The sequence below is a fragment of the Rhea americana genome, unplaced genomic scaffold (genome assembly GCF_003343005.1).
Source record: "Rhea americana isolate MKP2758 unplaced genomic scaffold, rheAme1 scaffold_118, whole genome shotgun sequence".
NCBI classification, from domain to species: domain Eukaryota; kingdom Metazoa; phylum Chordata; class Aves; order Rheiformes; family Rheidae; genus Rhea; species Rhea americana.
Window position 1 is genome coordinate 1,712,981 of NW_028185239.1, and position 25,701 is coordinate 1,738,681.

At 38.4% G+C, this 25,701-nt stretch overlaps 1 long non-coding RNA gene across 1 annotated transcript in view; it reads right to left on the reverse strand.

Annotated features, from left to right (window-relative positions):
• Positions 1-504: 504 nt before the first annotated feature.
• LOC146600702 (uncharacterized) overlaps positions 505-25,701 on the reverse strand; it is a 252,906-nt gene continuing 227,709 nt past the window's right edge. Inside the window, exons 2-3 of the long non-coding RNA XR_014897576.1 lie at positions 8,921-8,998; positions 505-604 (exon numbers count right to left, since the gene is read on the reverse strand). This is a non-coding gene — a long non-coding RNA (uncharacterized LOC146600702). The remainder of the gene's footprint in view (positions 605-8,920; positions 8,999-25,701) is intronic.

Below are 25,701 nucleotides of genomic sequence, written 5' to 3' on the forward strand. Positions count from 1 at the left end.
AATCTGTTATGTACTGTTTTTTAAAAAAATAAATACATTCCTGGATAGAGATGATTAATGTATTAAGTGCTTTTCTTTCAAGCTAAGAGGAAAGAACACCTAGGCCGTCTATCACAGGGAGATAACTAACAAGGAGCATATTGTCCAAGGCAATGTACAATATAGCTAAGTTTCAGTAAAAATCCGCATATGTTTAAGTTTTCTGTAAAAGAAAGTGTTATGAACTGAAATTTGCACAAGATGGCATTAAAAGCAGAACAGTCATGAGGAAGTCATCACAACGCAAGACAGCTCAGAAAGCGGTAGAGAAAGAGGGTAAAAGATTTCCAACCAAAAGAACAGCCTTTGACTGCTGTCACTGGCTTCAGAGGAACCTCTCTATTTCTAAATAATTGGACTATACCCACACCCTCCTCTGCCAAAATTCTACCTGAAGCATCCATATCTTTTCTACTATCGCAACATTTTCTGGACTTCTATTTGTATTATCCCTCTTACCTTACATCCAACATTTCCACAAACAGCTGATCACCAAACTCATGGACTGAAACCCACAGGAGGACAGAGGATGTCTGTAAAGCCTGTGGACTTCTTGAAGTCTGCTCTGAAAGTAGAAACAATAGAGTCACCACAGAAGTTTCATAGTTCTGTTCCTAGATTTCTTTCTTGACTTTTGTTCTGGATAACTCTGAAGTGCCAAAAAGTAAAATACAATTGAAGCAGCTAGGACAGGACTTAAAACAAATATTCATAGAGAATTATCTTCATACAAACGTGTTTGAGACATCCTCTATCTATGAACACRCTAGTAAATCATTTATCTGGCAGTGTGATCATGGAAAGCCATGATCAAAGAAGTTTTTGCCTGCTCAAAGAAGTTTTTGTCTCACTGAAATGAATAAAAACTACTGATGCTAGCTCAGCCAGAATTTCACTCCGATAACTTATCAGTATATGTGAAATACATTCTCTGTCTTGGTCCAGCTCCAAGAAGGTGTGTGACAGAAATATTCTAACAAAACAAAATGAGCTTGAAACGCAAGGTTCTTCAGATTTCATTAAAAATTCAAAAATTGGTCGTTTTCCCAGAGAAATGGAACAGGTGTCAAGCAAAAATAGACTCCTTTTCTAAGACAGGATGGGTTTACCATCAAAAACATTGCAATTTCCATTTAGGCATTTTTCACTGTGAAAAATAGCTACCCTAATGAAACTGTGAATGAAGCCTGATTTGGGACAAGAGTTGGAAATGAAACAGCAAAAAGAAACCCAAATGTTAAAGACTGCAAAACAAAATACGTAAATTTTGCAAAGCATTGTGTTGGTTGAAACCACAATTAACATGTTACTCCATTCTAGCAATTTCCAGAAATTATTGRAAGTATTCTAGTTAATCCAACTGGATTTTACATTAGGTTCCTGGTAACCGTGGGATATTAATGACTTTTTTTTTTCTTTAAACAGAGAGGTAGTTCCTTATACCACAGCTGAGATGCATTGGTTGGACAGTTTCTGAAAGACTGTACATTTATTGCTTGGATGCTGTTAGTTGTATGAGCAAAAGGAGATAACTTTTTTTTCAAAAAGTCAACACGGCACCTCTTCTGAGCATTCCATTCTCTTAAAAAGAACCTTTAGAACTGTACTTTAAAGTAAAAATATAACAGTGAGTGCTGCATATAGTTCCATAAAATGTACTTCAGTACCTCATTCTTCATCACGCTTTCACAACATTCTTCTGACAGGCGATTATAAGAGAAAGGTTATCTTAGAGCTATGTTTAGGAGGGAAAAGTAACTTGGCTGCCTGGAACATGAAAAAATGCTACAAATTAGATCTAGTAAAATAGTATAAACAGTCATTCAATAACATACCCACAAAATACCAAGTTCGCTCTGTAATTATTCAAGAAGGTCAGATTTAGTCCTTCACGTATACTCAGCTCATTAGCGATTTATTTGCAAGAACTTTTTTGAATCCCGCCAAAATCCTATAAGACTCTATGAAACATTTTTTTTTTTTTAGTCAGTATTCAGCCTTTCCTATTTTTCTTCTTCCACGGAAAAAGTATTCTGTGATAGGAACTGAATACGCACAACACAATACTGAATCCCACAATAAAAGTAATAAGGAATGCCTAGTCAGAGATGTAAAATGAAGTCCTACTTCTTTCCTACTATTATCTGTCTTTGCCTCAATGGTCACTGGATATCATCGGTGACAAAAACAGATAATTTGGATATAATATTTGAAGAGAGGTCTGTTTGTTTAAGATTCTTAGATGGCATTTATGACTAGGACATAAGAACTGGTACAGTAGATTAAACTATTGACTCATTTAATTAGTATCCCAATCCTACAAGGCATCATTACCAAAATGTTTTCCAGGAAAATGCAAAAGGATTACTGAGCTGAAATTTTGCAGTTAATCAAGCAGCTTGTGCCTTGGTGTTTGAGCATTTTTCTGCTTAAATTTTTTTTTTGACCTGCCTAACACAACTGTGGAAGTTGTCACAAACTATAGCAAGTCTTTTGTCTTTAAAGAAATCTTCTAAATAAAGGAAAATGGGTTTGGATAAAGTACAGTTGATTTTTAACAACAGGTAAACACTAACAGATTTTAGAAGTAAATTAATCTGATAACATATTTTCAATTTAGCTGATTCTACTTCAGTTATATGGGTCCACACAAATGATGATGGCCCACTCCTCAGAGAGGAATAACTCAGGGACAGAGATAACCCTGGTTTAAAGAGAATATGGACTGGGAAACATAGACTGATGGACAAAAATATGTTCTAAACCAAACTGAATTTGAATTTAAAAAGGTAAAAGATCATAGTGTAGATGGAAAGCAGTAGAGTAGGAGAAAAAAAGGTACTTATGTGTTCATGGTAAATGTGTGAGTCAATATTGTTAATTAGCTTATTAACTGGACTAAATGAAAAACTGAATCCTCAATTTATCATCTCTTTGTAAGCCATGTGAAAAATTTATTTCACCAAGAGGGAAGAGATGATTTCGAAAGAGAAAGTAGGCAGTGAAAGCCAGTTCTACCAAAATCTGGAACGTACTTTCAACTGCCGGCCTGTGGTGAACCTCCAGACCCAGCAGTGGGAATACACAGAACTGGACATTTTTATTTCAGAGCTTAGACACCAACTGAGTCATCTTCCATGCAGGGATCTTCCATTCTGCACCAAGTGGGAGGATAGGCAGATAAATAAACATCTGTGGTCTCCAGATAGAAAAAGCAGTACAGAGATGTACTTGTTTTCCTGTCCATTTTCCTCTCTGTGAAAACATTACTCCTCTAAGATACTGCTTTCTTTGGGCAAAGAAGACCAGGGCCTGACAAAACTGAAGAGTCATATTAACTAAGATTGATGCTAAAGATGATCTTGCAGTCAGCATAGAGAAGGATAAGGTGTGCTAGGAGTGCATTTATTAACATAGTCCCTCAAAGYCCTGTTCTAGCAGGTTAATTTTCCAGTAAAGGCAAAACCTCAGGAGTGTAGGGCACAACTCACACCAGGACAGCTGCAGCATAATGACTGTCCAGTAGCACGGTCAGCTGTAATGAGGCCCAGATACCACAGAGAAATATCTAGGTCATCTTTGTGAGGAAAATGGGAAAGCCACAAGGCTCGCCAGTGAGCTATGAGTATYTTCTAAATGATGTASGCTTGTGGGGGAATAAGGACACTCCTCCACCTTCTGAAAATGAAAAGTTAGGTGAAAAATCTCTGCAAAAAAATCAKGAAGAAAAAGAACRCACTCTATAAAGTTTTGCTGTAGGTTTTCCTGTATGAGGAAATGRTCAGATTGCCTATTAACATGGGGCCCATTTCATCTAGAATTTATTTGCTAGGATRGATATTGAGGCTGCATTATCCAAGGCTGGCATTTTTTTGAGCTGTGGGTGTTCTGCATGATTAACAAAGACAAATATCATCTTTTACTAAGGTTTATTCCCATCTAGGCAATTGGATTTAGTCCATAACAGAGAAAATCAAATACAGGATTAGGAGATGCTGTTTTTGCTCAAATACAAGCTTGTCAACATATAGAATTTGTGTAGAAATATATTCAAATGGGCATTTGCAGGATGTTTGGACAAGGATTTTTTTTATTTTTTGTTGAATGTATTACTCCTCAGAGCAAGTAGCTAATAGAGTTGGCAGAAGACATGGAGCGTGCAAGCAGTCACTGAACAGCTCCGTTTAATAAAAGTACCTTGGCCTCAATCTGCCTCATCCTTTTCAATGTTACTCTCTCTTTCTTTTTTAAAAAGGAACTCAGAAGTGTCTCTCTCAGTAACTGCACTCTGACTTCTAATATTACTGAGTGGTAGTCAAAGGGTCACTGACTCAAAATGAAGCCAGAGTATTTTCACACTAGTGTTGCCAATATTTGAAGTCAGATGTTTGGTAAGACAGAAAACACATGTAAATTCAAAAAAGAAACAAAAAAGAGTATCATAAACGCATAAAGGACTTCAGTGTCCATATTCTGGGCACATGCAAAACTTTGAATAYGAAATTCATCTACTAAGACATCACTGAACCCTTGAAGCATTTAAAATTTTTAAGTATCCTAGTTTTACCTTAAAGTATATTGGTTGCCTAAGGCTCTGYTAATGGGCATGCTTAGATCTTCTGTAGTCTTTTGGCCCATCTCAGACCCAGTACTGATCAGGATCCAGAAATTAAGATGTTCTTTTCTGCTTATATGTCCTAAGATTCCCTTGAGCACTTATTMGATTGGCATCTGCTGAAAGATAGATGAGACTGCCATTTTCACCTCCTATTGTATGTCATAGCCAAGCATTACAAGAGGAGAAATGATAGAGAAGCTCCATTCCTCCTTCTGTCTGAACCCATTACAACATATTAGCTAGTGCTAAAATAATCAGAACAGCGGCTGCTGTTGGGTGGAAATGCTCTTTATGCTTCTTGTTGAAGTGTGTCCTCTACACACACACACACAAATAGTTTTTACAATTCACAGGGCTAAATAAAACTCCCTGGCTTGAAATATAGAATCACTTGTGTTASTCAACAACATGGAACTGTGTGCTTTAATCACTAGAGAGTTTTGTATGTTGTTTCTGTAAATATTTATCATTTTGTTCTGCATACTGGCACAGTTTTATGCCAGCCAGGGATGGTTTCTGCCCTTTATCCAGATTATCTTTAAACCTGGTGGGTGAGGGACTCTCCTGGGAGAAGATGCAAAATGTAAGTTTGAATTCCATCGAGATGGAATAAGAGGGAGAGAAGCTCATTTAAGTCTCCATGTCCTGTGCAAGTTCACTAATAAAAAGGCTAATGAATAAAGGGGATTGGAAAGAGTTGTGGGCAGCACCATCTGCTCCTGTTTTTAAATGAAAAAAAAAAAAAAAAAGAGATTCCCTATTCTAGTGTCCACGGAAAGGATGTGAGGGTCTACTTTAGAGGGTTATTTCTTTTTGCCATCCTTAATGGAGAAAAGCTCCCATATGGCTTTGGGAAATTCAAAACCCAGCCCTACCTTTGAATTTCCCATGAGTTCAGCCCAAGTGACTGCCCAGCGGAGCACATCAAATTCAGCACACTATTAGCTACGTCCCACTGCAAGGCAGCTACCTTTCTTAGTACAACACTGTGCTACAGAAAGAGCTGTGGTGCTTCACACAACGCTTCACTTCAGCAATGGCCACTGTGCTACTCGGCACTGCTGTACCTCCACCGCCTCCTGGGAGCCCACTCAAAATATTTTCTTTTGGGGAGATACTGCCTCAGGTCGCTCCCACCAAGTGACCTGCTGCACAGTGCACATTAGCAGCCAGCTAGTGCCTGGCGAACYGGAATTACATACAGCCCCTCCTGCAGCTCAGTGGGACGTCTGTCTGTCTGTCACCAAGTATGGGGAGGAGGGAGCACAAGCCTTTTCTCATTGCAGTGACACTATTAGATGTGGCCATCCGTATCGCTGGCTCCAGGACCAGGCTCATGATTAGGCAGTTAGGGTCACTTTTGTTTTGCTTTTCAGATATTCCTCTGTTGATGTAAACATCTGCTGTCCTTAGTTATGACAGCAGAAAAGCGGCTGTTACAAACCAAACCATGTAAATTGTCAGCAGTTAAGCTGTCTGTGCCTCTAACCAGTTGCAAAATAGCAGCAAGAGCTGCAGCTGATTTCTTACTATCACATGCCAATCTACTACTTAGCTCTATGGTTCCCACGTTGCTCCCTGCTTACTTCAGCAGGATGAATAGACAAACAGAATAGTCTGCCTCTGATGATGGCTGTGATAACACTCATCATTACACCCACACCACCAAATTATGAAGGTTTTTGTAAAGAGCTGCTGCATGCCACATAGATTGGTTACTCACTATTCACCAATATTATTAGTTAAAAAAAATGGTCAGGGTTGTTTCGTTAGTTCCCTTGACAGGGTAAGGCAGCTGCTCGTGGGAGAAATATTCCTTTGAAGGAGATACGATGAAGCTGGAGTTTCTGCTCATTCAGCTATACACTACCAAAGGGCTTAAAAAAACCACAGAGTCCTGCCAGAGCCAATTTGAAATCAGCGGCTTTTGTCTGAAGGGCGTGAAATACTCCATGCAGCGGGTCTGGGATTGTTATCCTCGGCTGCTAGCATTCCACAGGTAGCAACAGCAAGCACGTTCCCAAGAAGTCAGAGCACATTTTACTGTATACCAAGGTGGCACTGTAAATTTTATTTAAGTCCCAGCTAATACAAGAAATAAGTACAACTTCCAGAAGGGAGGCGAGGTAGCTCAACTTTCACAGATGACACCAAACTAAATTTTTAAAAACAAGACAGTCTGCTTGCTCTCCAGCTATCTAATGGGCAACAGAAAAGCACGAAGGAGGAGCTAGTCTGAAGTCTAAGATTATTACTTAAATAATCTGATTTTAACTAGTGCATTTCCATGTTTGGGGTGTACTATGCTCCCTTACACATCAATTATTCTCTTTACTACATTTTTCATTTTGTGTCTGTAAGGTTTAGAGTCTGATAAACTCATTTTTTACGTGCTTCACTACATTCCTCCCGCMCCTTCAGTACCATTCTTTTAATTTCTTTTGTGTCCCTTGATATGTAAAAGAAACTTTAATCTTATTAAACTCTTAAAAGCTTTAAGCTCCATTTACATTTGCACGCTAATGCTTCCCTTTATTTATCTGAAATACTATTCTATCTTCAGTCAAATGTACTTATTAGAAATGCAGTTGATGATACACATTCTTTTGAGCTGAACTAATGATGAGAAATGTCCTTCATATATACCTTTAACCTGCTGGTATTAAGATCAGCAGCACACTGCAATTTATTGCTATCAAAATAAACAAAATGATGAAGCTAGACTTTAACAATATGTTAATTTTTTGTATTCAAGAAAAGATCCTCCAAATATTCTGGGCTTCATTTTTCATATTGCAGTTACAATATCTGCCTGTTTTAAAGGCCTGTCTTCCATAATGGAGATTTTAAGAGAGAGGAAGTGAGACCTTCAGTTGACTTGATGGTGGCTGGTCCAGTGGTTACCCGAAAAACCCAGCCTTTAGTAACCACTGATGTTACTAACCAGGACAGAAGCTATGTGCATTTCATGACTATTTTAGACAAGACATTCCACGCACTCTATTTTTCTGTATCAAGCTCTGACTAATTGACCTAGTTTAACAAGTTATCATGAACCAGCTGAATGATGGTAACTATCTATGCTCATGTATAACATACAGCAGTCATGAGACTAGTTTGACTTAATTTTCCTTTGCTGATGGTAAAGCTAAGCTGCCTTGCTTACCACAGCGGCATACCTGAGTGAACAGGTAACACGGATACTTGAACGTAACCTGAAGCCTCAGTTACAGACAGAACAGTTAGACAAGTTCTTGGATAAAAACGCAGTCACAAACCGCATTATGTGAAAGACAAACCATCAGCTTTCCAAAATCACCTCTATCCTTCTGAACGAACATTACCAAAGGAAAGAAAGAGGGTGAGAAAAGAACAAAGTTGCTCTTGGCTCCCCTTCCCTGCCATATAATTTCAGACTCTTGAACATGAAATGCAATAGTAGATTAATTAGGTTATTGATATTAGAATGTTTAATTTCTTAAAATGCAGGTAAGGGGGAAACTGCATACAATACTGAAACAGAATTTACATTATTAAGCAATAGATTAGGATACAAAGATCTTAGAAAAAAGGGTAGTGTAATAAGAGGGAGTCTGAAGAAGTAGACAGGTCACTGCAGATGATCTGAGCATATGCTAAACACAGGATATTTGAAGGTTTGCTGGGAGAAAAGGTAAGTTCACGGAGGCTTTATATTGAGCATAAGAAGGATGATACCATATGCTATATTTTAAAAATTTAGAGTAATATTTCTAGAGGTTCAGATGATGTGTATTTTCCCTTTTTGAAACTAATGATAAGCAAAAAACATGGAGATAATTGACAACACCAGAGAAAATAATTTCTGTTTCCTGACGCTATAGACTATGCCAAAACAGTAAAAGAGAGTTGTGATTGTGCAGCACTCTCATGTTAACTTTAATCTTCTTAGAACAGCCAAAACACTATCAAAACATAGTGAAAACAAGCAGTTAAGGACAGATGACTTGAATTCGTGTCCCAGAAGCCTGGATCTTTCAGACTGCACTGCGAATGTGACCTGCATTAGCTGCATTTAACTGCATTAAAGCAGTTTTTCACAGGCACATTCTCTGAGCTTCCCTAAAATAGAGACTAATCAGCAATATGTTTGGGCAGGTTTTTATGATGGCAGGAGACACAGGGAAAGGCTGAAGAAAGGTGCTCAAAGGGAATTCTTAGAAGATTTTCTCCATATGCTCATAACATAAGGGACAGTTACACTGGCATGAAAACATTACTYACCAGCTAGTGGAGTTTTCACTGTCGGTGTGTTTCTGGCTTCTTCTTGGGTTATGATCAGGCACATTCAAGTAGGTAGAGCTGTGTGAAGAGAGACAGCTAAAGAGGATGAGATAATCCAAAAACAATATGGAAAGTCAAAACCTGCATGCAGGTATACATTAAGTTTTACCAAGAAAAGCAATGTTAATAACAATAATAAAAAGCCAAAGAAAAAAACAAGATAGGTGACCTACACATAGTACAGAAGGGGGCTGTGATGGACAGAAGCGTAAAGAGGTCAAAAATATCCACTAACAGAAACAAAACTAGAGTATTGAAGAGAGTCTCAATGAAATACAGGAAACAAAGTGCAAAAAGTGTGATTSCTTACTGCATTACTTTCATAGTGGATGCTCTGGAGCTTGTATATTGGCTGATACCAACGTCTCAAACGACATGATGAGGCAACGACAAAGCAAAAGACTTCGTTGGGGACATCGATTAATAGGGAGGCCATCTGCATGAATTTGTAATCGGAAAAATTCCAAAGGATAGCGAGAAGAAAGATTAGAGAGCTGGAAATACAGCTTCCAAGGAATGAGTGAAGGAGTAGTGTTATTTTGTAAGAAGAGTGACTTTATGACCATGTTCAAATACAGAAATGAGGAAGAAAGGCACAGAGGAAGAGAAATGCACCATTTCCCATGTCTGCTGGGTTAAGACAAGCAAAAATGGGCTTACATCTGCAAAGAGTGTGTTTTAGGTAAATTAACGCAGTTGGGAAATACAGGTTGTATTCATCACTGGAGACCTTTAAAGAATAGGTAAGACAAAAATCTCTCTGGAATACTTCTTCCAAGCGTCCAAGGAGATGGACTAAATAAGTTCCTGAGACTTCTTCTGCTCCATTTTTAAGACTTTCTGTAAACTCAGGGAAAAGCATTCCGGGATGTAATCTGGAAATGTCGAAGTTCTGTACAAGCTTTCGGTAGAGTATGTTAGATCCAGCAGAATCCTCTCTCAGGTACCCCCAGTCTCACTGTTAGGACTRGGTTTATAGAGGAGACATTTTTGGTTCTGCAATACAACTACTACGTTCATGACCAAGCCGCCTCATTTGCCTGCACCTGCAAAATGAGGAATGTGCTGCTTACCTCACTCATACAACATGGGAGATGGTTATGAAACCTACCTGATTCAAATTCATAAATAGCCTGTGATCATTAGACAGCAGGTGAAATGCATACAAAGTGTCTTTGCTCTGCATGTAAAGCACACTCGCACTGTCAGAGGACTAATCTTTAATATGGACATAACATTAAGAATGGCTTGCACATAGGAAAAAAAACCCTGTAAACTTTAATATTAGTGCAATAAGACTATTTTCATGAATATGTAAATATCATTAAGAAGCATTCAGGCTGCCACTTTGCAGGCAGGAAGGTAAGGCAGGGGAAGGAGAGAGGAGCACCACATGTAAATCTTCGAGGTGCCCTGCAGCGTGCAAAGAGGGGTGAGCCGAGGTCAGTGATTATTTACACAAGAAAAAAAAAATGGAGGAAATACTAGATCAGCAGGTGATTAAAGAACACAAAGGAAAACAGGCTAACAGCATTCAAACCACTATATGTGTGTCAATAGCAAATGAAGCCAGCAGGGAAAAAGTCAAAACGTTATTCTGAATTAAACCCAACTGGTGTGCAGTTTGCATTAAACAGTGAAATTTGTTCTTTTGAAAGGCGATTTTAAAACAATAAGTTCACGTGCAAATCAAGAAAGAGTTTCTCCTTCCTTATTTGGACAAGCTATTAATGTAAAGCTCTTCTCGTGAATTCAGAATTAAAATTCCTTTTATCTTTCCGCAGATCTCATCTGGAGTACATTTAACAGAATCAGACATTACAAGTGACTCACTAATAATTAGGCCACTGCCTCGGAACAGAGCACCCTTTGAACGCGCATGTGGCAAGGAATATTTGGGGGACGCACTTTCTTGCGAGATGAAATTCTAAAATAGAAATGCTTCTCCAAAAGAAAAATGCAAGAAAATCATTCAGGTGGTAGAAAAAGATGCTTAAGCTTCAGCTATACAGTGGGAAGATGATGTTCTCTAAAGAATGTCAAAAGCAGCATCCTTGCACAAATTAGATTGGAACAGTGAATTGTATGCAACCTAATTGTATTAACAATGTTACAAAAATCCCGAAGCCTGACAGCTGTTTCATATCTTGAGCTATGGTAAACAGAGCCTCAGCAATCTCTGCCTGAACCATTCAAACACCAGAAAGAAGATTCAAAACTGGTTTGGCTGTTTATATACAGTTTACACATGAAGAAAGCAACAAAAGCACAGCTCCACTTGGCCAGTTTTCCCTAGCTCGTAAAAAAAAAAAAAAAAAAAAAAAAAAAAAAAAAAAAAAAGCAGCGTTTATGCCTGTTTTCTGCTGCTCAGCCTCTCCTAAACAAAAACATTTCCACTTGCACTCCACGCGCCGGGCTGGTGCCGGACACAGGCGCTCACAGTCGCGAGGGGCTGCTAACAGCTAGACGGGGATTTGAAGGCAGCCCCAGCGCCAAGCCAGCCCGCAGCCGCCTGCCCGCCTCGGCGTTTCTGCCCCAGCTACCGCTGCTGCCAGAACCGCCGACGTATCCCCCCCGCTCCCGCCGGCGGCTCTGGGACGAGCTGCGGCGCACCAGCGTTACTCGCTCCGGTGCACCCGAACAGCGATCAGGAGCACGCAAAAGTTTCTCTCGCTCAGGATTTGTCCAAAGCAGCTTTCAAAATTCTTCCAAGGAGAAAATATGCATCCCTTTTTCCCCCTCCAGCCCAAATCCCAGCGTTAAATTCCGTTCAGTATAACTGAAGTGCTTCACTGGAAACATAAAAGGGATTTATAGGCCAATGTATTTCAATACCCCAGATTCCTAAGGGAAACACTTATTCAAGAGCTTCCAGGCTCTCTGCTAGCTGCCAGCGTGGGTGGACGAGAGCTGGCAACGTGGGAGCAATGACCCGGACCACAGCCGCCAGGCTCGGCTCGGCTCGGCTCGGCTCGCGTGTGAGCTGCTTCGCAAGGCACCTGTCGCCAAGCTCGAGCTGTGACTGCAACGTCCCCCCCGCTCTAAGGGACCTCCGCTCCCTGACTGACCCGACTCTCCAATTTCCAAAAATTTAGAAAATCGTTACGGAAAGCCAGAAATGGTGGCAGAGCAGAGCTCCTATTCTGAACTGTGACAGCTATTCATGAAAGGATTATTTTTTTCTCACTGAGGTTACTGGTTTGATCCTATGCTTTTATTTTTTTCTTTCTTTTTTTTTTAACCAAAGGGAACAACAGAAGAGCTAGGATTGATAAAAGAGTATTTAATATCACTATATTCTCTTCCTTTTGTGATTTTTAAGTATTTCCATAGTCAAATGAGCATCTACTCACTTTTGCAATTATCTTGAAAGAGCTTTTTTTTTCTTCACGGATTTATACACATAAAAGCCCTGCCTTGCTTTTTCACTCCTCTGGTTTTTCCCCACTTCCCATCAGTCTAATCAGTGTCTTTCCTTTGAGGTGAAAACCTCTTTGGCAGAAAAGAGTCTGTACTTAATCTTTAATCTTTTACAAATATATTTGTGGTGCCTAATAAACAGTTCTACTCCTTTTCTGTAGCTATTAGTAAACATAGTGCCAAACTAACAATTTACACTGTTTTTAACCTTTGCATTGATTAATTTTTAGGAATTTCAAAAACAAGGTTACTCTTAATTAAATGGAGCATGCTTTGAGGGAACTGTCTCACTTTGAAATTCTTATTTTTCCTATTAGGAATACTTCTAGTACCTTATAAACTTCTCACATGAAACAGGAACACCAAAACAAACCCTGCTGAAAACAACCTCCCACTTCAGATTTCTAATAAACATGACATGTAGCTAAAAAAGTTTAAGCCTTAATTTTATGCAAAGAACAAGAGGTCTTGAACAGTTTCCAAAATTCTATCCACAAAAATGGTGGTTCTGACATCCCTTTTCAGTCACCACCTCAAGCTAACTTATAATAAATATAAGCCAATACATCCATAATGCTTTTTCCCACGCGTCATTCATTCCCTATCATTTACTACTTGTTCCCCAAGGAGTCCCGAGGATCAGCCTCACGCCAGAAGCTCACACTGACTAGCAGCGATCACTGCACAATACATTTTTCCTCAGTCTCAATCAGTTTTTAAACTAGCCTGAGCACTCCTCTAACCTTTGGGAAGCCCGGGACATGGCAGACRTATTGCAAGGTGCACTTTCAAGTTTCCTCAGGTGCAAAGGAATTGAGCACCTTTGTGTTTGTCGCTACCTTGAAAGAGAAAGACAGAAACCAAAGACTCGCTGCACATTTGCAAACCTTATAGAAACTGGTAAACAGAAACAAAACAAAAACACATGCATTGTAGCCACCTATTAATTAGATTAGGTCCAAAGGCTTCTCTTCTCTCAAGTACTCTACCAGTAAACTGTTGCAGATGCTTCACATACTGAAAGCTGGAAATCCAATTCCACAGTATCCTATACTATCAGGTTACACGCACACTTGACGATCCGGATTTGCACCCTTCCCTGTATGTCCCATGTTATTTGGGGGAGGTTATTTGCAAACAAGGTTCTCCTTTCCCGATCATATGCAATTTTTTAATCTCAAACTTGCTGAGAAGTAGTTTTAACTACCCCTAACTGTTTCTGTTTAATGTCTGGGCAGGTGACACCACTTCTGGTCGTTCCCAGGAGACACTAACCTTTCCAAAGCTGGAGGAGAAAGTCAGTAGTTAGAGGATCTAATAAAAAAAAATTACTCCTGTCCCTCACACATACTGACTATCTCCTCCGGCTTTGGAAATGCTACTAACATTTGGGCATGGCCTATGATGATCACCACCCACCTAGACAGTAATGGAGGCAGTATTAGTACCTGAATAACTCCTAAATAAATTGCTAAATCATGGAAATGCAGAACACCCCTTCCTGCCAGGTAGGACAGCATTGAATCTCAAACTGAAGCTTTTTCACACTCTACATGCTACAGAATGATTTGCAATTTCACACTTCATGCAATCACATATTTCATATTAAAATATGCAGTTCACAGCTGGCTTTGTTAATGACTGGAAACAATCACTCTAGAGCAATGACTGCCTTTGGGGTAACCATCTCCACTCATGTCTCCACAAGATATTATGGTATAATTGCTATATGACAATCATAAGACTGTTGCAACTCTATGAGTAGAAGAAAGCTTTGCTTATTAGGGCTAGAAGACACTCATCCTATGCAGAAAAGGCACAGAAATTAAGACATACAGAAACAATAAGCACAGACGCTCAAGCAGGTTAGAGGCTCTCCTATGGAAGGAGATAGAGATGCCTACCAGAAAGTTTTCCTATTAATAAAAATGTATTTTAAAAAAGTATATCTACTCCACTGTAGTCAGGCAACTATTAGTTGTGCATGCAGGCACTACGACTGGCTTATGCATTCACATAATTCCATAGGAATTTGTAAATGGTTCTTAACAAATTTGCAAAATCGTGAATGGGAGTAGCTGAGTAGTCTACTCAAAGCATCATTAGGGCAAAAAACCTTTAAAAAAAACAAAACAAAAAAAAACAAAAAAAACACATGGGCTTTCTTCTGTTGTCTACAAACTACTACATTTGTTCTTGAGGTTTCCAAGAAAGTAATGTCTCTTGACTTCTGCATAGCCCTCAGGATATCTACTGTGGTACAGACACAGATGCTTTTTTTGGTGAGCATTTTCAGTGTCAGTTCCAAAACCAGACAGTTGATATCGCAGCACTTTGAAAGCATGTTTTTTCCCATCACTTAAAATATACATTAATTAGTAATTATTAGTATTAATYACAGGAGATTACAGACAGTTAGTATTTTACACCATGGTTACTAGCAACATTACAGTCTGTTTTGTTCTTCATTATTACTGTTACAGTTTTAGAACTAGATGGTGCCTTTAGATACTGCTCTGCCTAAAGGTGGTGCAAATACTGTGTTGCTCTGGAAAAAGCCCTTAGCAGAACTCAGGAAAAAGTTTCCCTGGAAAAGACTTAGGACTAGGGGAGAAGACAATGATGAGGACATCTTCTTTAGCTCTGAACATCATAGTAGCCCCACCAGGATGTGATTGAAGTTGATGTGTAGAAAAGGAAAGGGCACTGGTTTCTCCTCTTCTATGTTCCTTTCTGGGCACTTGTTTGTAAATTTATCTATAACTCCCACACAAAGAGCAGGATTTATTTATATTTAATGTGTCTGTACAAAGTTAAGGAAGAAACCTCATTCTTTTATCTGACCTTCAACGCTTAACTAGGCTTTAAACACTTCAGCCCTAAGTTAGTTAGGTATTATTATTATCGTTACGAACTTGCAAGATTCCCTTTTCCAAAGTGAATATTGGCAGTGTGAACTGTAGCATGATACATGTTGTGCAGAGCCTAGTATAACAGTACAACAGTAACCTACTGAGAGCTCTCCTGGTAAATAACAGAACAATAATATCAGATATAGAGGTACAATAACATACTACATTCTAGTCCAGCATGGGCTATTTGCACTTCTGGAAGTTTTTTTCATGTATTTAACAGATCACATGTAAAATAGGTTCCCATTTCACATCTAAAACAAGATGCATCTATTCTAGATGCTTTGAATATAACTCTGAAATATCCATGATTCTAGAACAGGTTTATGAAGACTTATTCCAAAATTAGTTGCTTCTACTCCACAGAATCAGTAAGGGAGAAGAGCACACAAGTCAACCAGTTACTCAATCAGTCAAGTTTTCTATAAACGTGGCCAAAAAGTTGTTGCAAACCTAACTTTTTTATTTCTTGGCAATATGTGARCTTAATAAGTAATGTAAATTGGGCAAGCAGGTGACCTTGATCAGAGTTCCTCTGAGAGAAGCTGCAGCACTCATTAAAAGGAAGAGAAATTATCCTCAGTCTAGGAGAAGGAACAAAATCTCCAAGAAAACTGTGCATTTGGAGCTGTTGCAAATGGGATCAGCTGTGATTGATCCAGTAGGATCCAAGTAATCTGGTAGCTTATTAGTAAAGATAAGCACTCACAGAAAGAAGAAAAATCTCATCTTCATTAAAACTAAGTGATCTGTAGAAGCAGAAGAAAAAATGATCAAGAGGAAGATTCCCAAATAAAAGACATKGATTTCATGTATATGGACTGTCTCCTATGTTTCTGCCTATTTGAGTTCCTGATAAATGAAAATTATGAACCCAAAGGATGTCTCACGTCTGCAGTGGCCAGAGGTGTCACCGTGCTCTCCCRAATCTAGCTGCTCTTCCAAGGCCCTCAAAAGAATGAAAAAATGTAAAGATGAACATTAGCATGATTCTCAAAAAAGCTGATCTGTTACTCTGAGTCCCCTAAGAGTACCTTTGATAGCAGGAGGCAAAGGTATGCTTTTTTATGACCTGTTCAACAGTCCTCTCTTCAGCAGGCAAGGATAGCAAGCAGTATCATTAATAGATTGCAAGACAGCACAGCAACTTCACAAACTGTATTGAGTATTTTACTTACCAGTCCACAAAATAAGCATAGAACCAATTTCAAATCAAAATTCACTGTGTTGCTGTAATATCCCAGGCCATTCAGTCAGTAACAGCATTGTCAGGATAGTAACTTTTTTTTTGGTTGTTCAATCTTTGTTAGTGACATGGGATCAGTTAAGAGGACCAAGATCTAAGCTGAATATAACAACTGGACTAACTGTAACCAAGGACTTTGTTGCAGAGCTCTCTAAGATTTCCTCAGGTTTAACCAAGATCTTCTTAATGAACACAGTTGGAGAAACTCAGCATTTTCCAGCTGGTTGTCAGCTGTCTCTGACAAATCTTGTGGTTGCAGTATTGATGATACATCACACATATGTACTGTGACATCCCAATGGTGGTCACTTAAATCACTATTAGGTCTCAGAGAAAATTACTTCTCTCTGAGCGGGGCATTGACATTTCCTTTTTAAAGCCTCTCACCCTTAGGGGAGATTCTATCACCAGAGCTATTAACAGTGATCTGGATCTAAATACTGTACTGTATTATCCGCATCCCGATGGCATAAAAATGGAAATTTCTGTAACATTCAGTCTTGACCTTTGGATGAAAACCATTCTTTCCCTAGTTACAGCCTGAGGTACTCCGAGGTGTTTCTTTTCAAGTATAAAAGCAAAATGGTGATTTATGATTAGCATAAGAGAAAAATAGCTTGCCCACAAGTTTATGACAGGGTAAGTCTATTTCCATGCCATTATTAAAATAAATCATAATGTTGTTATCTACTCATACTTTCATGGCTAACATATTTGGGTGTTATTCCTGCATTGCTGTCTCCTCTCTCCTTTATTTTTCTTAAAACACTTAATAATGTGTATACTGTGTATTTTACAGGAAACATACATTCTACAATTCTAAGATGTATATGCAGTGGTAAAATTAATCCTTTTGTGGTTGAAATATGTCATTTGATTTGGAGGTAGAGCTTCTGTTGCATATTTAGCACAATTTGCTCAGAAGGTAAAATTCATCCTTCTTTAAAAGGATAGCACAAAGCATATGTCACTTCCTTTCTACTTCAGTAACCATTTGAGGGCTAACCAGCAGAACACAGTTTTCAGCTATGCAGCTTTCTGCATAGGGTAAAAATGGCAAGTACCCCTTGTGAATATAAGTGTGCCTTTCTAGAAATCCACTGTAACCACAGGCTGTGCTTGAAATTCCCCCTTGGGCTCAGTTGCAAGTGACTTTGGTTTGAAGGCAAGACTAGGATAATATAAATGTAAGTTTGTATTCTTTTGGTAAGTGGAGCCATCTGTTGCCACATCTAGAAAAATACGTTCTCCTGTGGCAGCTTTTTGGTCAATGTTTTATAACAGTCTCATGCACTTCTTTTGGCGATATGCAATACTATAAGTCAGTTTAATACACCTATCGTTTGGGTTGTGGTTTGGGAGAAGAAGGGATTTATTTGAGGCTTTATTTTTCCTCACATATTGCTTGCTGCTCATCACAAGCTTGCTCCAAGCCCCTCTGAAATTTCTACACATTTTTTCATGTCTTCCAATCACAGTAGTTCAGTCCACATTAGGATAAAAAATTGCATTCAATTACAAGGAAAACACCTACTGAATACCTTTAATAGGATTTTTCCTTGCAAGAAGACTGTAAGGCTAGTCATGGATGCTGCTACAGTTGTAGCTGTATCAAAGTCATCTGTCTGTCGCTAACCACATCTGCAGATGCCCTCAAGACCCACCGTGTGCCACTGGACAATCACAGTAAGATTTTGAAGATCTTGCTCCAGATAAATATTCTAACATTTCCAAAATATTTTTGGCAGTAAGGGAAGAACCTGGATTTTGCAATTTATCCTTAGTCAGCAGAACAATAAAGCACATGCGAAAGTCTCACAGCATGTCCTTATAGCTAAATAATTAACTTTGCCTTGTTGGATAAGATACATGCACGTGCTTCAATGTTTTGCTGAAGTTACTGACCTGCAGCCAGAGATCAGCTAGAGATATGTAACACATTTTTATTACTGTGGATACCTTGCACGGGTAACTGTATATTAAGTCTTAATAACATCCACTGTATGATGAAATCACTTTTCATTTGCAGCTACTACATGTCTCCATTTACTAATGGAAGTTCAAACGCATAAAATTGTGAACTATTATATTTAAGTTATTACTATTGTATGATAGTTCATGCTTGTTCTCCATCCTTTTTATTCATTTAGATCCAAGCTTGCTATAACTCAGTTAATTTTCTTGCTAGCGGATTTTCCCCAACATCCACATCCATTTGATACCGTATGACTGTGATTATCTAGCAGTAAAAACAAAATTGTGATTAATTACTGTAGATAGGAGAAACAAATTCAAATGTAACTTGTTTTCTGATATCCCCTTACTTTCTTGTAGGGAAGCATGTGAATTCAATTTATCTAGTTAATGTGATTCTCCAAGATCATTTGGTGCATGCAATAATAGATAATAAATATGGCCTGCAAGAAGCAGCCTGTGCTCTGTACAACATAAACCAGGAGGTCACAGGGACACGTAAGTGTTCATTTAGTTTGGGTTTTCTTTTAATGACATACATCAGTGTTAAATCAAACAGCACAGAGCTATGTTGAAGTTCATTTCACTAGAAAATGTTCTTTTCAGAGCACTGAAAATAACAGTAAGGACTTCTGCTAGATTCAGGAGTCTTTATGTTTAACTAAAACTTTAATTGGTTTAATTGGAGAGTTGGATAAGCAATTGAGACAAGTGATATCCTTCTCATCAGCAACAAAGTATAGCATTTAATATGCTACTTTTCAAAAACCTGGATGCAATAGTGTTTGAAAAGACTGAAAAGAACGTTCATCTTTTTTTAAAAATGTGGGAAGATGGCATCAAGACAGCTTAAACAACTCTTCCAATCTCATATGAAGAACAAATCTGGAGATCTACTATCAAACTTAAGACTATAGTATCTACTACATGAATATTGCAATTCTTGCAGGAGCTAGTGATTCTCCACAGCAAATCTGAAGTTTTACAATGGATTATTTCACTGTTTAAACACATCAGCCTTCCTCCCTCCCTTTCTTCATTCTCATGGTACCATTTTACAGCCTTGCCCTACCCCACTCCTCAGAAAAACCAAAAGTGTCTCTCGTGATGCCAATTTTTTGGTGGAAAAGATAATTGTCAGAAATGAAGGACATGCYAAGACTTACAAGTCCAGACAATTCTTTCTCCTGGACTATCCTAAATAAAGACATTTGCCAGAAGGGTGGAGTAGACTGATGTGGTGTCAAGCTCATTAATGTTGGAGTAGCACTGAAGATGGATATCATCATGTTCAACCTTGTATTAGCAGCATCCATTATTCACTAAATTATTAAATTAATAGACAGACGGTAACAATGGGCATATGTCCTCAATTAATTAGTGAGAAGAAACTCAACTTATGGTCATCTTACGTCTATGGATTTAATAATTTATAGAATGGTAATTTATTGATTCCTCATTATTTCTACAGGAGATAGAATTCTATTTCAATAACCATCCATTATTGTCGGAAGCTGTTATTACCAGGCATTCTGGTGGCTTTACATGCACTAACTGCAAGATGGACTAATCCTTCTGGAACTTCATTCTAAATGCTGGGACTGGAACACAATAATAATAAAAAAAAGAATATTGAAATAGCCTTACTGCACCACAGTCACAAAATTGACCTCTAAAAAAATGAATGTATGAAGGGAGTAAGCGGTGTTATGTTTCATTAGTTTGAACAGAACTCATTTGACTCTTGTTGATTAATTGAGCTCTTCTAATTGAATAAAGTGCAGATTTTACAAAATACATATTTTTGATAGGCATCATCCCAAGCAGAATAAAAGCTTTTTTATAATTAAAAATAATCTCTCTATATTCAGTCCTATGGCTTACATAGCAATATATTTTGATATMGCATGAAATATACAAATTGGGAAATAATCAACACAATTATTCACATGTAGTAGTCATTTTCCTAGTTCTGAATTTAATTATTCAACTAATGATAAGTTCCTTGAAGACAAATGATACCTCTCCCATATTTCACTTTATAGAGAAATCTGAAAAAGTTCATTAAAGTGTATGATTTTTTTTAWTTTAATTATACATTCTGGATGAACTATTTTAGGGTGTATAAAATGAGAAAATATTTGCTGGTCACCAGTTGCTGGCTACTTGTAAGACTCTGCAGAGAGAAGATAAGATGAAGAAGAGAATGAAAAAGTTGTTTTTCCATCCTGTGCAATAGTACATCCAGAAACGACATTCAAAGTGTATCTTTCCAGGAGAGGTTAACTCAGAAAGAGATTTGTACCTTTTGTACCATTTTGAACTCCCCTTCAACCTAAAAAAGCAGCATGGGTCAGCGACATGTAAGATTTTGAGGATATGTGTACAACTAACAAAGCTTGAGAAGCATGGCATAGCGAAGGAATACTGAATGACAGTTTAGCTTAGAATAGCCCTACTTATTATTTCCCTTGAGTTGGCTGACGAAAACTTTGGACGATTTTATAATGAATTTAGATTCTGGCCTAAATTATTTGTAATGCCCTCTATAACATGCAGACTTTCGCATTAAACAGTGCACCTCGGCTGCGAATTAGCCGCCAATAGATGAAGGACCTCTGTGTTTGTATTCTTCACAGTAACTGGTTCCTGAACAAAAAAATGGCACCACAACTAAACAAGCTACAGAAATTTTCACAAATAGAGCAGTCCATAAATAAGCTGCAGTAGAAATGAAACTCTCCAGAAGCATGGGAGGCAAAGGAAAAAGATTTAAATGCTGCTYCTCTCTTTGTCACAAGCAGCAAATGAAAACAGAAAAGAAAACCAAGAGCAGCTTTATTTCTGACAATAGTTGCCTCTGAAGCACTTGATGATGTTAATAGTTTTCAGTTAACTTCGCAGAAGAAGCTGTATTGAAACTGTATTACAGGCATTTGAAGAGAACTGTGCTCTATATAAAGGGAGAGGTGAGGCACACACATTTTTAAACGAAAAATAAGAGTACAGCAATTTTGAAAGTGTTAACTGAATTCTTTATATGAAACTCAGCTGCTGTTGGGRCTGATCTTGGATAAGGCCCTCAGATGTGCTGAAAGATCCAGAATTAGTTTTTGGCATAGCCAGCTCAAATTTGCTTTGTAATAGGAGGCATTTAAAGCAAACTCAGGTTGCTGGATAAGTCTAGACACAGTGCTCTGACATGATGTTTTGACAGTGTCAGAGTAATGAAGAAAKAAATACCACAGGAAAACATCCTAAAGAAAAATACCATGGAGAGTACAAAGTCAGCTTACGCCCCAAAAATCCCTCCAACAGCATATGAACGGTAATCACTGACAAACAGTGGAAGCCCAGGCAGAACTACACATTTAGGAAAAGAAATTTGTAGCAAACCGCAGTAAATAATAAAACTTTTCAAACATTTTGAGRACTAGCATAGTAGGAAGATGATGGACCACAGGAGCAACTGGAGATTTACAAATTCACAGGAGCACAGGATATGTTTCAGCACAAGATGAATAACCCATAAAGGCATCTATTAATTTGAAATCAAGAAGAATTTGCAACGCATGTAATATGGCAAAGGAAATGGTATTAGCAAAAGCTACAGGTAGGAGGCATGTGAAAGATGGTGATAAGATGATCTTACCTCCACAAAAGCAGTAGGTGAACAAAGTAGGAGGGCAAATAGGAGAACCATCCCCCCACCAAGCTAAACCAGGGGTGAGTATATATTCACTATCTGATTAAACTTGATCATGTATTTGGTCTCATTAGGTGGCTTAAGCAAGAGAGGGAAGGCTAGCCGAAACCACTGAGAATTTTAAGGTCATCTTTCACACAACTGGGAAGCCCTCAGCAGAGCACCAGACATGGACTGAAGCATCCAGCTTTCCAGAATTCACATCACTAGGAGAATTCATTTTTAAGTCCTAAATAAGGGAGAAAGAAAGTAATTAGAGATTTGACCACATGGTGGCTTGACAGTTTGCCCCCTAGGCTTTATCAACACTTTTAGTGCTCATTACTTAGTAGATTTTATTTTATTGAAAGGTATCCTGAAGAAAACATGCTGATCTCTATRCTACTGCCTGAAAAATTTAAAGGGATATGACATGAACTTTCAAAATTTTCATATTAAACAAAACACTAGAAACACTAGTAAGACAGCAGAAAAAAACCTAGGTGAAGTAAGTGGGGATTTGTTGCTGGTACTGATTGTTGGGTAGAGTTTCCCTGAATTAACATTCTTTCTCTCTGGAAAAAGAAAGATGCTACCGATAAAGACATGATTGCCTATTTCAAGCCTACTTTCACTATTCAGGTTACAAATATCTTCACAATATCCGACCATAGCATACAGTTTCATAGGCAAAATTTAAGCAGAGTGAAGCTTTAGATATATCACCACAGCTATCCACTATTCCCAATAAAAGTATTGACAGAAAAGTTTCAAATATAAAAGAGTTTTGTAGAGAGGTTGCTGAGGCAAACTCTAACACGGACTTGGGTCACACAATTACACAACAGTAATAAAGTGCGAGCTGGCCTCTGATGACATTCTCTTCACTGAGACTGCTGCTGTTAGATGTTCACATCACAGTCCCAAAAGATAAGAAACAGAAAACACTTAGAAAAAAATCCAGACAGAGTTGGGGGCCCAGAAACAGCCATAATGTTCTCCGCAACACCATACGGAGTAATGGTCAGAAACATAAGTGGAAGCAACAGAGAAAATGTCTGGGTGTTTTGAGATTTTAATCCCAAGTCTCCAACAGGAAGAAGGCACTTTTTCCAAACTCCAAGGCAGAGAAGAAAACGGGCACAGAGTGGACTGTCTTAGGCAAACAGCAACTCCAGCAGGCTGGAGTAGCTGAATCCCAGGACACAGCACTTCCCCAAAGAAGAGTCTTGACACTTCCTGACAGAGTTAAGAGAGGTCTTTGCAGAAGCACACAGGATCCCAGAAACTAATCAAACTTTCATCATTAGTTTGATTAATACAGAGGTTACAAGCATTAGAAATTCTGTATCATGCTGTGTTTGGTTGGAAAATGAAAACTTACATTTCAGGAATATGTTAGTTAGAAACAGTCCAATACTCATACCACTGTAATGGCACACTGAATGTTCAAAAATCTCATTGAATTAAGTTGACTTCTGTTGGATGCAACAGCAGAGCTTGCAGTTCCATTTCAGGGAAAAAAAGTACATTAATTTATCCCTCATCAAGGAACTCCTTAAAGATACACTTAATAGTAAGTGATTACTCCTATTGACTTCAAATCAACCTAAAATTAAAGCAAGACAGTTTATTTCTGGCTTAAAAATAGAAGTACTATCAATAATCTTTGTATTTGCACAGGACTACATTTTCAAGCAGCAGAGTACACATGCCTCATATGCCTTCTTGGGATCTCACTCCCTTTAACGGCTGCAAATACACACACYAACTGCTGGAGGTGACAATTTTGAGATCTGACTCCTTTTTGATTTTTGCTGAATGCCCATACCACTATTGCACACACAAACAAAAAGTCACAAGGAAAGAAAAGCGTTTTCACAACTGTTAAAGGACATTTAAACTAGGTTTAAGTGTGTAATATTATAATCCTTACTGAATTGTCTTTTTACTTAAAGCTGTTAGCAGTAATATGAAATAAACACATATACAAAGTATGAAGTTTTTAGCAAGTTTTGCTTGGAAAAAACTAAGAAGCAAATTAATTAACTTTCCTTGTAAGTAGTGGTGTACATGATATATTATTAAGTACACAATTACCATGCAACGCAGCACAGCTGTAAAATATTTAAAGTGATTTTCACTAATTTTAGTTTGGCAAAACTGCAAGATTTCTGATAATTCAAGCATTGTTAACATGATGAAGGAAGTAAATCTCAGACAGGCATTTTGAAAAGACCATCATACAATTATCAGAAACTGTTCTTCTCCATGAAAAGAGGGTTAAAATTTCCAGAAGTGCCTATAGTATAAACCTCACTTTCAAAGGCAGGTTAGCCACTGATAAGGCTATGCTGATGCTCAAAAGTCTCTTTTCCATCCAACAACTTCAGTTAACATTTTCTCTCAACTTCATTGCCYGTGGCCAAGTGCCCTAGCAGCCAACATCCTCCCATATAAGGGAGCAGTTAAACCAAACTCAAGCAACAGTTTTGTGGCAGACTCACTTGAGCAGAGTGTGCGTGCAAGCTACTCCCCCAGCATATCCACCTGAATGCCAATTCTACTTTCAGTCTGAGCTTAAGCTAAGCAGCAGCTCACTAAAGCAGTATATCCTCCTTGCTGTAAYTCTGTGATGACTTAAGGTGTCATAGCAAGCTTTACCCTACGTTTCAGCTCTACTGTCACCATGCCATGATCACTTTACTGAAAGAATACCACCAGAGGACTCCACTGGTCAAGTGCTCTCAGCATGTACTCCAGGTTTGGTGCAGCCAGTGTCTCACAGCATCATTCTCCCCACTAAAATAAAACAAGTCACTGTAATTTTGCCAGTTTGACATGAGCTGTATAACCTCATTCAAAATAGACACTTCTGCTGTCACGGTTGTGCAGGTGAAGACGTGACTCCTCCCTGCTAGTAGCAGAACACTGAAATGCAAAAATTGCCAATCCGGGTTGAAGCAATACAACCTCCATTCCGTGGGTGTAACTTAAACAGGAGGAGCAAGTTATCGCAGAGCACCACATCTTCCKAACAGTACAAGGCAAAACACACTGGCAGCAAGGATGGCTCCTCTCAAGTGCCTCTGAATTCTGGTGCCTAGTTACTTTGCATAAAGCTAGAAAAATCTCTCCCCTGACAGCACTGTATACACTCCTAGAGCAGCTTGGACAAAATCTAGCAGAAGACAAGGATAATCTTTGCTAAATGACGAATGTTTTAAAACTGAAATTCTTTAATGCAGAGGTACCAAATAAAGTGCATTAGCAATTTCTTTTGTATAACCATTGTGATCTCAGCACTATAATCCAGCTCTTAGTTTGAAAAAGCAAACTGACTATATAAGCACTTAACAGCATCCACTTTAGGCAGATCTGACATTTTCTACAGTTAACATTTTCTCCTATTTCTTCTGTTAAAATGACAATGCTTATGGTATAGGTCCTAATTTCTGCCTACGTTTCCTGAAACATGGCCTTT